Source organism: Hibiscus syriacus, unplaced genomic scaffold (assembly GCF_006381635.1).
Source record: "Hibiscus syriacus cultivar Baekdansim isolate YM2019G1 unplaced genomic scaffold, ASM638163v2 tig00110267_pilon, whole genome shotgun sequence".
NCBI lineage: Eukaryota > Viridiplantae > Streptophyta > Magnoliopsida > Malvales > Malvaceae > Hibiscus > Hibiscus syriacus.
In genome coordinates this window covers 23,553-40,981 of record NW_024062655.1, presented here as the reverse complement: position 1 = coordinate 40,981, position 17,429 = coordinate 23,553, and the positions used below count along the sequence as shown (strand labels likewise).

At 34.3% G+C, this 17,429-nt stretch overlaps 1 pseudogene; it reads left to right on the top strand.

Moving 5' to 3' along the window:
* Positions 1 to 7,631: 7,631 nt before the first annotated feature.
* On the top strand, positions 7,632 to 16,979 carry LOC120115622 (annotated as a pseudogene).
* The last annotated feature ends 450 nt before the right edge of the window (positions 16,980 to 17,429 follow it).

Here is a 17,429-nt window from a genome sequence, read left to right as displayed (position 1 = left end):
TTTATTTATTCGGTTAATTTGATTGATTAATTCGGTAAAAATAGAGTTCAACATCCCTAAAGCTAAATATATATATAATAAATTAAATTTTAATAATTTTGATTAATTCAGTTAATTAACCAATTTAGAATCGAATTAATCAATTTCGAACCGAATTAATCAAAACCAAAATTTAAAAAAAAAACATTAACCGTTAACCGGCCGAACCCAAAATTAATCGACCGATTAACAGACCGAAATTTTAGTTCAATTGGTTAATTCAATTTTAACCGAACAATAAACACCCCTATCACTTAATTTCTAGAAATTTATCTTTAAAAAATTTTATGGATTGAAAATAATGATTATAGTTTTTTTATATAATAGTAACATAAATTTAAGAATTTTAAGGATGATTCAATTTTTAAATAAGTTGAATATGTTAAATTATAAATAGATGTATAATTTTATGTCAGATGTGTAAATTTTATATCAGAAATTTAAGAGGTACATTTATAGAAATTTAATTATACGTATTAAACCATAATAGAAAAATAAATAAAAATTTTAAACTATTCAAAAAATTTGAAATTCCTAGGTGTGATCTTCTCTCAATACCCTCTCAATCTATTCCTCTATTAAATTGAAAGTATAAAATAAAAATTCATGCTTTTGACCAAATAGTCTTTTTAGCACATATTTTTTAATATTTTAGTCCTAACGTTTTATTTTAGGATAATAATCTCTTAACGTTTAATTAAATAGTCATTTTTATTTTTATTTTATTTTTAAATCATTTTGGCATCCATACGTTTTATTTTAGAGTAAAAAAATCTTAGATTTTAAACATTAACAATTTGTAGACTAACAATTATCACTTCAAAATATACATTTTACTTCAAAATAAAATGTCGACTGCCAAACTGCTTCGAAAAAATCAAAATGATTATGAAATAGAACGGTATAGATATTTTTTATTTTATTTAAATAAACTTTATTTAAAAATCATTTAATAATAAAACTGAAAACTAATATCAACTAAAAATTGAATGATAACTCGATTAATTTAATTGAATTGATTATTTATTTAATTTTATGATTATTCTTGGTGGTAAAAAATTTCCAGTTATTTTCAATTTGACTAAATACAAAGCAAAGAAACGTACTCAAAAAAGAAAGTCTTTACAATCTTCCAAAGTCAACAAGTACGTTATTGCTTTTATCGTTTAGGAAATTAAACGTGGCACCCTATCAACCGTTGGATCAACAGTCGTCAGAACATTTCATGCTGACGTATGCAACGACGTCGTCGGGGGTTATTTTCATGTTGAAATCAAACGTTCTCGACCTTCCGGGGTGTAAAGCGACAAATGTGGGGTAAATTAAGTATTTAATATCTTAATTATTTTTTTAAATTACATATAACATTATATTTTAATTTTATTTTGATCATTTATCATTTAAAATCAATAAAATTATTGATGTGATATATTTTTTAATTTTTTCATGATGACATTACATTATCTTGTTGTGATATATTATCATTATCATTAATTTTTTTTAACAATGAAACTTTATATATTTTATAATTAAATCAGAATTTCATAATTAATATACTAAACATTAAATTTAAACCCAAAAATAACTTTTAATCTTGATTTTGGGGTCAACTTATATGAGTATCTTATTTGTATTAAACAAAAAAGGTCTTCAATATATATATAAAAGATATAAGTTTTAAAAATTTAAAAATTTATCACTAATAAGATTTTGAATTAGTGGCGTATCTAAGATATCATTAAAAGTTTTTCTCAAAATGTTTATTCTTACTACCAAACATTAAGAGACCACTCTTATGATGTCTTTTAAAATCTTCAAATAAATATAAGAGATTGTAACAAATAATTACTTTCATCACGTTTAACTTATTTTTTGCACGAATAAAATGTCATCTTTTATATCTTACATTATATGCCGAATCAAATTGTTACAAATAAAACTTATTTGTGATAAATTTAGAATGTCACTAATTCAAATCATTTTATCATAATAATAAATCGGCATTGATACTTCCATTTCATTAGAGACGATTTTGAGACGTCGCCATTTTATCTAAACGTCATTGAAAGATTTTTAACTAATTTTTTTGGAGGTAAATTTTGACTCTAAACATACAGTGACGAAAATCAATGACTATTTTTAAAATTTTCATAAAATATGTAGCATTAATCACTAAATGTGATGAAAACAATAAAACATCACGTTTATAGTTTATTTTAAAATAGATAAATTTATAAACTATGTATTTAATACAACAACAACAACAACTATATTCCCATATGCAATAGAATAAGGGGGAGGTAGGGTAGTAGGCTTCCCCCAACGCTAGGTTGAGAGCAACTTCCGTGGAAGACCTCCGGCAGTCAGAAAATTAAAAATAAAGATAAAATGCAATGCATGTATAAATAAATAAATAAATACATAGTTGAACAGTCTTCATATGCAGTCTTCATATGCGCGTCTGTAATGGGAATTAATCCATGCAAATAAATCCCAACGTAAAAATCTCTGCATATAGACAGAAACGTAAGACCCGACAAAATTTAAAAAGAGGAAACATGAGGAGAATGATACATAGAAGTCAACGATAGCAAGCTACGAGAAGGAATAAAGTCAAATGGGTTAAAACCTAAACTAAGGCAACACTACTCCGCTACCCTAGTTCTAAGCCTTCATAAATTCCAATGACAGAAACGTATAAAAAGTAGAAGTGATGGAAATTACTACAAATGACATAAAAGAAGACAGAGATGATACACCTTATGGATGTGACCCGCACTACTCGACTAACTTAATTCTAAACCTAAAATATGTATTTAATAAAATAACGAATGAGTTGGGTATGGGCCGGGTTTAGAGTTTTAGACTGAAAACATAAGTCCATCAATGGACCAATCTACTGCACAAAACGACAGCGGTTTCGCCCCCGGAGTCTTCACATTGATAATAGGCTAAATAGTTTCATTTCATTACCTTTTCCCCTCTCCCACCACCTGACTCAGAGTCGCTGAACGAGTCGAGCTCCAACTCAGATTACGGAAATAGCGTTCACATTGAGGTGCGTGAAAGTACCTTAGAACTCAGCGAGCTTGGAAGAAGCAAGGGGCCGAGTCTTCGATTTCTTCAGAAAAGCTTGTCGATCAATCCCGACTATTATGGATATATATAACCTAGACGACGTCGTCACCAAATCCGACACCTCCGTTCCACCATCGCTTCCGAGATCCGTAAGAACACCCATGTTACTAACCCTAAAAAAGAAGTGATAATCCAAGGGTTAGTTGATGTGGGATTGTGAGGGGAAAAGTGGGGAAATTTCTATTTTTTTTAATTGGGTTGATTATGATTGCAATATCTTTATATTTAATGGGAATGCTAAGTTATGCTGTAGAATCAAATTTTGTTTTATGTATTTCTTCATTGTAAATAGTAGATTGTGAAGATTTCTTGGGTGTTGAAACGAATTGTTTAGATTAATCTGGCTTGTGAATAACTGCTTCAGTATTTCCTGTTTCGACCGACGCCTGCTTCGTGAATGATTTCTGTCGGATTCGGTACTTCTTATGATTTACTCCTTAATGAGCTTTATGGGGTTATTGCTTTATGAATGGAACAGCTTAATTTTCTGAATGTCAGTTGATGTAACCTTCTCATAAGCATTTGATTATATATATATATATATATATATATGATCGTTGATGGGTCTAATAATAATTTTATATGAAAAAAACTTCTTTAATCCAATAAAGATATAATTGATGGACGAAATTATTATAAAATATCTATTATATAATAGTAAATTTTTAACTCATAAGGTTGTTCATTTGTCATGAAATATATGCTACCTAAGTGTAAGATTGTTGGGTTAAAAACTGTAATTGTTGGTGTCATAACCATTTTTTCGGGGTAAACAATTAAATATTATTTTAAAAACGGCAACGACTTTAATTTTGAAAAATTAGGGAGTTTGAAATTAAGTTGGATAGTGTCGCGACCGTCTTTCGGTTAGACCCGGAATTGGACTTTGACTTGGATTAAATGGATTGGGGGTCGCCATCGATCATTTATTTTAGAACAAATGGGTTGATCGGATATCATCTTAACTGATCTGCGTTGTACCAGAAACGTGTCGAGTTCGGGAGTCGGTTACGGTCAAGGAAGGATTAACACCCTTGAACCGCCCTTTCGGTACAAATTAATTCGTTGGTTGTCTTTATTTGCGAAAATTAAAAATTTAAATTGAAATTTAAAAATTCGGTTCGAATTGCTTACCTTTTGATCGATTGAAATTACCGCTGAAAATGTCAAAAAAATATTAGACGGTAAAATAAAAAATAAATAAGGGTAAAACAGGAATATATATATATATATACATGAATATAAGAATAAAATAAAAATAATTGGCAAGGATAAACAAAAGTTAGTAGAAAATGAAATAGAAAATAATAATAAAAAAATAAAACAATAAGAATGTTAGTTTAAAAAAAAGGAAAAATAAATAAAAAGAAAACAAAAAGAAAAAATATTAAAATAATATAAAACATATATAATACAAAAAAAACATAAAAATGTATGAATTAGAATAATAGTAAAACAGGGGTGAAATTAAAAAAGAATTCAAGATTAAATTTGATAAAATTGGACCAAACTGAAGGCTTACAACGGAACGAGGACTAAAAGGGAATTATTCCTTTTCCCCTCGAAAACACGCGGATGGTAAGGGGAAAACGACGTCGTTTCACCAAGCCTATAAATACCCTCCCCTTAAGCAAAAATCAACCATTCTCCCTCATTCTCGCCATTTCGCTCATCTCTTTAAATTTGAGAGAAAGAATTTCTCTCATCCCTCTCTTTAGCTCGACCGAAATCCGGTCGCCCCTCCGATGACAACCCAGTCGTGCCAGCCTCCACCGGAAATCGCTCCGACCGCTACCACCGGCGGTTGAACAACCCTAAAACCTCACTGAATACCCTCATCATCACCCCAAATGCAAAATCAAAGCCTAAATCGCCTAAAACTACCACGAACGCAGTAGATCTGGCCCGAAAGGTTCAGCCTTTTTACATTCCTCGCCGGCGACCCTTTACTTTTCCAGTGGTTTCGTCGGTTGATGCTTCAACTTTATGTTTTTTGTGTGCGTGGTTGTTTGGTTTTGGTTTGTTGTTTTCTGTTTTCGTTGGTTGATGTGTTTCGATCTTGCTATTGTTTTTCTCTGTTGATGCTTGGCTTACTATGTTTATCTGTGTTGGTATTTTGTAGTCGTTGACACTCCGTGGTTTCTCTGTGATGGTCATTTTTCGGTGATGGTTCTCGGCGGGAACTATTGACTGTGGGTTTGTCATATTTGTTGACCGATGTTCTCTCCCTACTATCCTGTTGGCCTCACCGAGGCTTTTATAGCTCGGTTTTGGCCGTTTGGGCTCCAACGATCTTGGGATCGTGGTGGGTTGTTGCCGAGTACCCCGGGATAGTTCAGTCCCGGGGATCTCGGCCGGACACTTCTGGCCGTTTGGCATGACTGTTGCGTGCGGCGCTGTTGACTGAACATTGCGTGGGAACCCTAGCAGACTTTGGATGTTGGTTACGGGCTGGGTCATGCCCACTTGGATTGTCTGGACTCGTTGCATTGGACCCTTTATACAAACCTAAAGAAAATATATATATATATATAAGTAATAAAAAAATAATAAAAAATTAAAAATTAAAAATAATAAAAAATAAAAATATTTTTTTAAAAAAAACTATATAATATAAACTTTTTTTTAAAAACATTTTAAAAAACTATATTACATATAAATTTTCAAAAATGTTTTTTAAAAACTATATAATTTTCAAAAAATGTTTTTTAAAATTATATATTATATAAGTTTTAAAAAGTATTTTCAAAAACTATATATTATATAAGTTTTTTTAAAATATGTTTTCAAAAAATATATATTATATATGTTTTTCAAAATGATTTTAAAAACTATATATTATATATTTTCTAAAATGTTTTAAAAACTATATATTATATAGTTTTCAAAAGTGTTTTAAAAACTATATATTATATACATTTTCAAAATGTTTTTAGAAACTATATATTATATATGTATCTTCAAAAACTGTTTGCAAACTATATAATATATATATATAGATATAAAAAAATAAAAAATATGTGGATGAAAATGAGTGTCTACAGATAGAATTGAAAAAGAGTCGTCATCGACCTTTGTGTTAGGTAGATCGAATACCTAAATACGTCTTTTAAAAACAATTTTAAGAAAAATTGTTTTAAACTGGTCTGCTTTTACAAAGACTCGATTAAAATGGGTTCGGGAGTCGATTACAGTCAAGGAAGGATTAACACCCTTGAACTGCCCTTTCTGTACCATTTAATATGTCGGTTGTCTTAATTGCGAAAATTAAAATTTAAATTGAAATTTAAAAATTCAATTCGAATTACTTACCTTTTATCGATTGAGATTAAAAATCAAACAAAATATTAGATGGTAAAATAAAATATTGAATGCTAAACAAAAGAAAAATTTTAGAAGATTAAATTAAAAATAAATTTTTTCTTAAGATAAATAATAATAATAAGTGAAATAATGTCACAAGAGAAATAAATAAAAATTAAGAAAAATATTAAAATAAAAATAAGAAAATATTAATTTCTAAAAGAAATAAAAATAAAATAAAATATATAAACATTAGGAAATAATAACAATAATTTTTATTCTAAAAATGAAGAAATGTTAAAGGATCACTAGTAATTAAACAAAATACCAAACACACAAAATTAGTGATTAAAATGAAATCATTATAAAATTAAAAGACCAAAATAAAAGAAAATAATTTACATTAGTGACCAAAATAAAACATGCATAAATTCCTAGGCCATATTCGAATAAAACATAAATTAGGAACTAAAATGTAACCATAATAAAATTCGAAATCCGAATTAAAATGCTGAAAATTAAATTTGGTGACTAAAATGTAAAAATTACAAATTACAGGAACTGCGGACGAAGTTTGACCATTTTTGAAATGACGCAAAGGTCCTTCCCAAAACGACGTAGTTTTGGGGAGGGTATTTATATCCCATAACATGCCTAAATGACTTCTCTCTAACTCCCTCACCGAAGAGAAATTAGCTAACGGCCGGCCACTGTGTGCCGCCACCGTCGTCACTATTCCGATCACCGTCAGTCACTATTCACCACTACCGATCACTATTCACGATGGCCGGAAAATATAAAAATACATCAAATCGAAGCTCTCACCACCCTAAAGCCAAATCTGACGACATTTCTTTCTAAAAACCCATAGATCGAAGTAGATCTAAATTTTTACCTTCGATGTTTCAACTTCTCCGACAATGTTTGAAGCCTCCGACGGTCGTGGTAAATCTCTCGTTATCTTCTCTCTATTTTTTTCCTTGTTTGGATGCTTGCCCCCTTTTTCTTTCGGTCGAATGGTCTTTTTATAATTGTTGCATGGTGAAATCCCATATCTTTCGGGATTTATTTTGACTTTGATTTTCGATGGCTGGCTTGATTTTGCTGACTTTGGGTTTGATTTTCGGCTACTGGTGATGTAGGTGATGACGATGGCGGCTTCCAGAATGCTTGACGGTGCTGGAATGTTCGACTGATTTTGTTTTAAAAAACCCGGATAAAACGGGTGTCTACAGTTGGTACATATGTATAATGCATGATGTTATTATAAAGTATGACACACAATTAAGTGATTAATTATGTTATATGTTTCATAGATATTAAACTGTCATAATTTGATGAAAAGAATAATTATAAATACTTTTAAAATTATTTAATATTCATTTTATATAAATAGATAGTAATCCCTAAAATATATATTAACTTTTATTACTCTTATTTTAATAAAGAGTTTTTTACACAAAAAATAAAACCTATTTTCATGGAAAATCACAACATTCTATGTGATTTTTAACAATGGACTAAGGTACAGTTCCATGAATTTAATATTCAATTTTTGATGATTTAAGATGATTTAATATCATAGATACTGATTAAGTTTCATGTTTACTATGATTGATTCTAATAAGAAACGATGACATATGCAAAGTTGGACCCTTATTTTAGATATTTTCATTTATCTTCTATAGATAATTTTAACTCATCTATTTTCGCTCATAAAATTTTATAAATCTATTTTTTTATGAAATTTTAGAAACTCATCAGTCTAACATTAAATTATATTTTTGTTCTTGGACACATCTATCCATATAAGCAAATTATTAGCGCCAAGAAGACGTTAGAGATTGGTTGATTGATAGATGGTCTTGAGTCATTGACCATTGACTCTGGGTGTTGAGCCATTGACAATGGTGTCGACGTATTCCTTGGGGCAGTTAGAAAAACATAATTAATGAAGGCGATAAAAATTGATTTATTAAACCATGGAAGGGGTAATTAATGTTGAGAGCTAGCTATGAAAATGAACCCCAAAACATTAAGGAAATCTTGAGACATCACACTTGCCTACTTAAAATGCTAAAGATTATTTGAAGAGAAAACAGAGAACAGATGGATTGAAGACAACGGTGAACAGTAATTTGGACAAAACTAATCCCGAGTCTTGTATGGTAACTTATATATTAACCATGGCTTCCTTCTTAATAACATTCAAACTCTTCTTCCTCTTCTTTGTAACTTCTCATGCTTTCTCTTCTTCATCCTCCACGGACTTTACTGAAGCTGAAGCTCTTCTAAAATGGAAAGCTAGCCTCCCCAGCCACACCCAAACTTTTCTCTCTTCTTTGTGCGTCGGAAACAATCATTGCAACTGGGTCTGGATCACTTGCGACAGCACCGGAAGCATCACCGATCTAAGTCTCGCAGGGTATGGTTCGAGATTACGAGGTACACTTGATAATCTCAACTTCCTTTCCTTCCCTAACTTGATCACTCTTCAGCTTCGAAACAACTCACACCATGGCTCCATTCCCTCCCACTAGGGGTGTTCAAATAATCCAACTAATTCGGTTAACCGATCTAATTCGATTAACCGATCGAACCGAATTAATTTGATTAATTCGGTTCGGTTACCGAATTAGTTCGGTCTGTTAATGGTTAATAAAATTTTTAGAATTCGGTTAATGGTTAATTCGGTTAATTAACCGAAATTAAATTTTAAATATTAAATATATTATATATAATATATTGGCTCAACCCAAATCATTTAAAACCCAATTAATAATTTAAGATCCAATAATTTTTAAACTTAAATCAATATTAATTAATTAAAAAATTATATAAATTTTTTATTTTATAATTATATATTATTTAAATTAATTATAAACTGTTTTTTAATTAAAAAATATTAAATATATTATATATAACATATGGGTTAAGCCCAAACCATTTCAAACCCAATTAATAATTTAAGATCCAATAACTTTTAAACTTAAATCAATATTAATTAATTAAAAAATTTATCTAATATTTTTATTTTATAATTATATATTATTTAAATTAATTATAAACTTTTTTTGAATTAAAAAATATTTAATTTTTATATAAATTAGAAATTTTTTTAAAAAATTCGGTTAATTTGAAATTAACCGAATTAACCGAAATTTATTCGGTTCGATTAATATATTCGAAAAAAAATTCGGTTCGGTTAACGGTTAAAGAAAAAAAAAATTTGATTAATTCGGTTATGGTTAATTCGGTTCGGTCGACCACCGTTTTAACCGAATGAACACCCCTACCTCCCACCTCGGGAACCTTTCTAAACTTGTCTTGCTCGACTTGTCATACAACAATTTCTCTGGGAACATCCCATTCGAAATAGCAATGCTTCAATCTCTCACCCACCTAGAACTGCAAAACAACACGCTTTGTGGCTATTACCTCGAGAGATAGCAAACTTGACCAGCTTATCAGTTCTTGACCTTAGCCGTAACATGTTTTCTGGGTCAATACCTCAAGGGGTATGGGAGCTTAAAACTCTCACTGAACTTGTGCTGCGTGAGAATAATTTCTCTGGTTCCATCCCTGCTTCCATTGGAAACTTGACAACCTTGTCTACTCTTTCTCTTCACAAGACCAAGTTTTATTGGTCCATACCTAAAGAGGTAGGCATGCTTAAATATCTCTTTGAACTTTAGTTGTCTAATAATAGTTTCGTTGGCTTAACTCCTCCAACTTTCTCCATTCTTACTCGTCTGCAACATTTGCAATTAGGCCATAACCATTTCACAGGTCCATTGCTCGAAAATGTTTGTAGTGGGGGATCACTCGTATATTTTGGGGCAATGCATAATGAACTCACAGGTCATATCCCATCAAGCTTGAGAGATTGCAGAAGCTTGTATAGAGTTAGGCTTGAAAAAAACCACTTGACTGGAAATATATCAGTAGCTATTGGTATTTATCCAAATTTAACTTTTATTGCTTTAAGCAATAACAGATTTTATGGTGAACTTTCTCCTAAATGGGGGCGATGCCATAATCTACGAAGCCTGCAAATCTCCAATAATAACATTACTGGAAAGATACCACTTAAGTTGGGGCATGCAACTCAATTGCAGGAACTCGATCTCTCTTCGAATTGTCTAACCGGTGAGATTCCTAGGGGACTCGGAGCATTGAAAATGATGTCCCATCTTTTGCTAAGTGGTAACCAGTTTTCAGGAAAAATTCCATACGAGATTGGTCTTCTTTCTAATCTAGAACAACTTAAGTTGGCATCAAACAATTTAAGTGGATTTATTCCAGATCAACTTGGAAACTGCTTGTATTCCACTTGAATTTGAGCATGAATGATCTTGGAGAGGGCATTCCATCCTCAATAAGCAATCTTGTTGCTCTTGAAAGTCTAGGTTTGAGTCAGAATTCACTTATTGGAGGCATCCCAGGACAGTTAGGAAAATTACAGTCCTTGGAAGTATTGAACCTTTCTTACATATGCTCAATGGTTCCATCCCAGAAGCTTTCAATGAGATGCATGGTTTGAGAATTGTGAATATATCCTTCAATCAATTGGAAGGTCCAATTCCAGACCTTAAGGCATTTCTTGACGCTTCATTCCATGCCTTAGGGAACAATAAAGACTTATGTGGTAACGCCACTGGACTAAGGCCTTGTGTTGTCCCTTCCCGAGACAACCGTAGCCATGGAAGAAGGACCAACGTCGTCGTATTAGCTGTTCTTCCACTCCTTGGTGGTCTACTTTCGTTGTTTATATTGGCTGGAATTTTCTCTACTTTTTGCAATAAGACTCCAACTAGAAAATCAGAGCCAATGGAGGAACAGCATGGAGATATTTTCACTGTGTTGGGGTTTAATGGAAGAGTACTCCATGACGGCATCATTGAAGCCACTGAAGATTTTAGCTCCGATCGGGAGGATATGGAACTGTTTATAAAGCTACATTACCAACTGGTCAAGTGGATGCAGTGAAGAAGCTTCACCAATCTCAACACAACTTGCTTCTCAACAACTTGATGTTAGGAAAATAAACCCAGTACAAGTAATTTCCCTATAACCAGATTAGTGAGAATGCGAAATAAAAGCGGAAAAATAATACCCGAAAATTGATAACGGAGTTCAGCCAATTGTGCTTACGTCTCCGGGCTGCTGCAGATCTTTTACTAAGAGAGAAAATTTACAGGTGTTTACAAAACACTCACTACTCACAAAAAAGCTCTCTAGTATAGGAAGAAAGAAATGTTTTGGGATGATTTTGAAGCTAAATGAGCTAGGGTATTTATAGTTGAAACTTAGGGACTAATCTTGTAATTACCCTAAAATACAATGGCTCAATTTTGGTGATTAACCCTTGCCCAAATTCAACAAAAATTAGGCAACCTAATTATTGTTGAATTGTGTAGCCGCCCATGCATTGAATTTCCACGCCATGTGCTTTTGAATTTCAACAATCTCCCACTTGAAGACTGATTTTAATCTGTCTTCACACCTCGATCAATGCAGCAGCTTTTCTAGTCTTGTTACTCTAGCATGCCAACTGAAGTTGAACACAACTTTAGTTTGTCTGTGGTCACCGTCTTTGTCAACATGTCTGCCGGATTTTGAGCTCCGCTAATCTTTTCAAGTTTCAAAATCCCATCTTCCAGAAGAGACCGGATAAAATGATATCGCAATTGTATATGCTTCGTCCTGGAATGAAAAGACGGATTCTTCGCTAGATGGATAGCACTTTGACTGTCGCAATACAAGACATTGTTTTCTTGTTTCTTGCCTAACTCTTCCAAGAAACTTTGGAGCCAAACCATCTCCTTGCTGGCTTCCGTAACAGCGACATATTCTGCTTCAGTTGTGGAGAGAGCAACTATCTTCTGTAGTTGAGAAACCCAACTCACTACGGTTCCTCCTAGAGTATAGACATACCCTGTAGTGCTTCTTCTGATGTCGACATTTCCGGCTAAGTCAGCATCTACATAGCCTGTTAGTATCATATCTCCACCTTTGAAACAAAGTGCTTTGTTTGTAGTACCCCGCAGATATCTGAGGATCCATTTGACTGCTTCCCAGTGTACTTTTCCCGGATTATTCATGTACCTGCTAACAGCTCCCACTGCTTGAGCAATATCTGGTCTGGTACAAACCATGGCATACATTAGACTTCCAATTGCTGAGGCATACGGCACCTTCACCATGTGTGCACGTTCTTCCTCCGTCTTTGGTGACTGTTCTTTGGACAGTCTAAAATGAACACCTAAAGGTGTACTTACTGGTTTAGCATCTTGCATATTGAACCTGGAGAGTACTTTGTTGATGTATTCAGCCTGTGATAACATCAAAGTCCCCGACTTTGTGTCTCTCTTGATCCTCATCCCAAGAATCTGCTTTGCAGCGCCCATATCCTTCGTAGCAAACTGCTTCGACAATTTTTGCTTCAAGTTTATAATCTCTTGCATATCTGAGCCTGCAACGAGCATGTCATCAACATACAATAATAAAATAATGAAGCTGTTGTCGAACCTCTTGATATAGCAACAATGATCTGCTTGGCATCTTGTAAAACCACTGCTACTCATGAAACTATCAAACTTCTTGTACCACTGTCTAGGAGCTTGTTTTAAACCATAAAAGCTCTTTTTCAACCTGCATACCAGGTTTTTCTTGTTTGCCTCTATGAAACCTTCTGGCTGCCTCATATAGATTTCTTCCTCCAAATCACCATGAAGGAAAGCTGTCTTTACATCTAACTGCTCAAGATGTAAATTCTCTGCAGCTACAATTTTCAACACCAGTCTGATTGTAGACAGTTTTACGACTGGAGAGAAAATTTCATTGTAGTCAATACCTTCTTTTTGCTGAAAGCCTTTGACAACCAATCTTGCTTTGTAGCGTTTTCTCCCATCGTGCTCTTCTTTGATCCTGTAAATCCACTTGTTATGGAGCGCTTTCTTGCCTGGTGGTAATTCAGCTAATTCCCACGTCTGATTTAACATAAGTGAGTCCATCTCATCTTTCATGGAAGACTCCCACTTGACTGAATCATCCACATGCATCGCTTCATCATAGCACTATGGTTCACCATTGTCAGTCAGCAACAAGTAGTGCAAAGAAGGCGAATACCGTTGGGTTGGTTTAGGAATTCTGGAGGAGCGTCTCAGTTCTGGTGTGCCTGGTTCTTCCTCTTGAACTGTTTCAGGACTGATCTGAACATCATTTCCAGAAATCTCCTCGAACTCAGCAAATTCCTTTGTTTCAGCTTCGATATTACTTGATTCTGCGGTTGACCTGACTTTGTACATCACATTTTCATTGAAAATGACGTCTCTGCTTCTGATGATCTTTCGATTTTCGTAGTCCCAAAACCGATAACCGAACTCATCACCACCGTAACCAACAAAGACACATTTGTTGGACTTGGCATCAAGTTTACTTCTTTCAGCAGAGTTTATGTGTACATAAGAAATACAACCAAACACTCTTAAGTGTGAAAGGTTTATTTCTTTCTTGCTCCAAGCTTCCTCTGGTATTCCGCCATCCAAAGGAACTGAGGGCCCACGGTTGATCAGGTAAGCTGCAGTGTTGATAGCTTCAGCCCATAGAAATTTGGGCAATCCGTCATGTATCCTCATGCTTCTGGCAAGTTCATTTAGAGTTCTGTTCATGCGCTCTGCTACACCATTCTGTTGTGGTGTTATGGGAACTGTTGTCTCCATCTTGATCCCATTGTTTGCGCAGAAATCTCTGAATCTACTGTCTCTGTACTCTCCTCCATTGTCAGACCTCAACCGCTTGACTTTCAAACCAGTCTCATTTTCCACCATGGCCTTCCATTTTCTGAAGGTATCAAAGACTTCTGATTTTCTTCTTCAGAAAATAAACCCACACCTTCCTTTTTGAATCATCGATGAAGGTGACATAATATAGTGAGCCTGCAAGAGATGGAACTGGGGATGGTCCCCATACATCAGTATGAATCAATTCTAACCTTTCTGCCTTGGGAGTCTTGCCAATATTTGTAAAGCTGACTTTCTTTTGTTTTCCAAAGATGCAATCCTCGCATAGTCCGACATCTACATTCTTTAGATCCGGCAGCTTCCCTTTTGACAAAAGTATCTTCATCCCTTTCTCGCTCATATGGCCAAGCCTTTGGTGCCATAGGTTTGATTTTCCATCAGCATCTGCTACTGCAATGATATTCTCTAAATTTGAGGTTTTACATAGAGAGTACCAGTCTTCTTACCACGAGCAATGACGAGTGCTCCTTTGGTAATCTTCCATTCACAGCCTGAAAAAGTTGTACTATATCCTTCTCCATCAAGCTGTCCAACATAAATCAGATTTCTTTTGAGGCCAGGAATATGTCTCACTCCTGTCAGCTTCCAGGTGGTCTGGTTTGGCAGCTTTAGTCGGATATCTCCTTTTCCGACGATCTTCAAGGTTTCATCATCAGCAAGATGAACCTTCCCAAAATCACCACTGACATAGTTCTCCATGATTTCTTGGCATGGGATGGAGTGGAAAGATGCCCCTGAATCCAAGATCCATGATTCAATCGGACTGTTGACGCTTAGAATCATGGCATCACCTGTCTCCTCTGTCACGTTGGCAGATTCCTGTGCGCCGGTATTTTTCTTCGGTGCTCGGCAATCTCTTTTGAAGTGACCCTTCTTGCCGCAATTATAACAGGTAAAATCTTTATTTCCTGTTCTTGATTTTCCCCTTCTGGATTTCGATCTGCTACGATTTGAATTCCTTTCTGAAGTTCTCCCTCTGGACTCCGTGTGCAAGGCTGAGGAGGTTGATGCTTCACCCGATTCTCTCCGTCGAATTTCTTCGCTCAGTACCAGATCCCGAACATCGTCGTATTTTAATTTGCTGTTTCCCGACGAACTGCTGACTGCTGTAACGGTAACATTCCAACTGTCTGGTAGAGATGATAAGAGAATTAAAGCTCGAACTTCATCATCGAGTTCAATTTCCACTGAACTCAACTGGGTTGTGATTGTGTTGAGTTCATTTAGGTGTTGTGCCACCGATGCCCCTTCCGCCATCTGCAAATTGAATAATCGCCTCATCAAAATGAACTTTGTTTGAGGCCGATGGCTTCTCATACATACTGGAGAGAGCAGCCATAAGACCCGCCGTGGTCTTTTCCTTTGCTATGTTGAAAGCAACATTGCGGGATAACGTCAGTCGGATAACTCCGAGGGCTTGTCTGTCAAGAAGAGCCCAGTCTTCATTCTTCATGCCCTCTGGTTGTTTTCCTGATAGGGGTTGATATAGATTTTTCTGATACAGAAAATCTTCAATTTGCATCTTCCAAAATCCAAAGTCCGCACCATCGAACTTTTCAATTTTCACCTTCCCTTCGTCTGCAGCCATCGCTCCCACTCGAATCTGGCTTCTTTGGATCGTTTTTGACAATTTCTGTGAACCGCCGTGTATTAGAACACCTTCGTCGACAAACTCGTATCGCCGACCGAATTTCACTATTCACGAAATTCACTATTCACGTGAATAGTAACCTCACAGAAAAATTGACAAAATTTACAACCAAAAGCTCTGATACCAGTTGTTAGGAAAATAAACCCAGTACAAGTAATTTCCCTATAACCAGATTAGTGAGAATGCGAAATAAAAGCGGAAAAATAATACCCGAAAATTGATAACGGAGTTCAGCCAATTGTGCTTACGTCTCCGGGCTGCTGCAGATCTTTTACTAAGAGAGAAAATTTACAGGTGTTTACAAAACACTCACTACTCACAAGAAAGCTCTCTAGTATAGGAAGAAAGAAATGTTTTGGGATGATTTTGAAGCTAAATGAGCTAGGGTATTTATAGTTGAAACTTAGGGACTAATCTTATAATTACCCTAAAATACAATGGCTCAATTTGGTGATTAACCCTTGCCCAAATTCAACAAAATTAGGCAACCTAATTATTGTTGAATTGTGTAGCCGCCCATGCATTGAATTTCCACGCCATGTGCTTTTGAATTTCAACACTTGAAAGCTTTTGAAAGTGAGATTGTTTCTTTATTAGAAATAAGACACTTTAACATTGTGCGGATGTATGGCTTTTGTTCACATCCAAAGCACTCTTTTCTGGTTTATGAGTTCGTAGAAAGGGGAAGTTTGAGAATTATATTAAGCAACAATGAACATGCATTGTTGTTAGACTGGGAAAAGAGGCTAAATGTTTTTAAAGGATTGGCCAATGCTCTGTCTTATATGCATCACGACCATTCACAACCTATAGTTCATCGAGACATTTCCAGCAACAATGTTCTTTTGGATTCGGACTATGAAGCTCGTGTCTCCGATTTTGGAACTGCAAGAATTTTGAAGCAGGACTCTTCCAATTGGACATCACTTGCAGGAACATATGGGCATATAGCTCCAGGTGCTACAATTAATATTATGTTTGTTGATAACAACAAGTTTATATCGTCAGTTGTTTACAGTTTATCCCTTTTGATGTTAGCATAGAGTCGCAGTCAATTAAAGAAGTTGGTTAATGTTTGGATGAAAAAGAGAATCGAGTCATATTGAGAAAGAAGAAGGAGATTCAAAAAAGCCTATCAAGGTAATGAACGGTTCATTCCCTTTCCAGTCTTGATTGGAGTATTTATAGTGGTCTCGGTATGCGTAGGGGCGTATCTAGACCTAGGCCTACCTAGGCCATGGAGCCCATGCCTAAAAAGAGTAAATTGCTTATTAAGTCACCCTTTATTATTTAGTTTTTATTTTAGTCACTCAACTATTATTTATTTTAAATCACACTTAATGTTACATTTTTCTTATGTTTTGGTCTCTCATCTTTAAAAAATTAGCGGTGATCTTGATGTATCATCATAAGATAATAACATGCCATGATTGAAAAATAATTATAAAAAATTATGTTAATATCATTGTTATTTTTTAATGGTATGTGCTCAA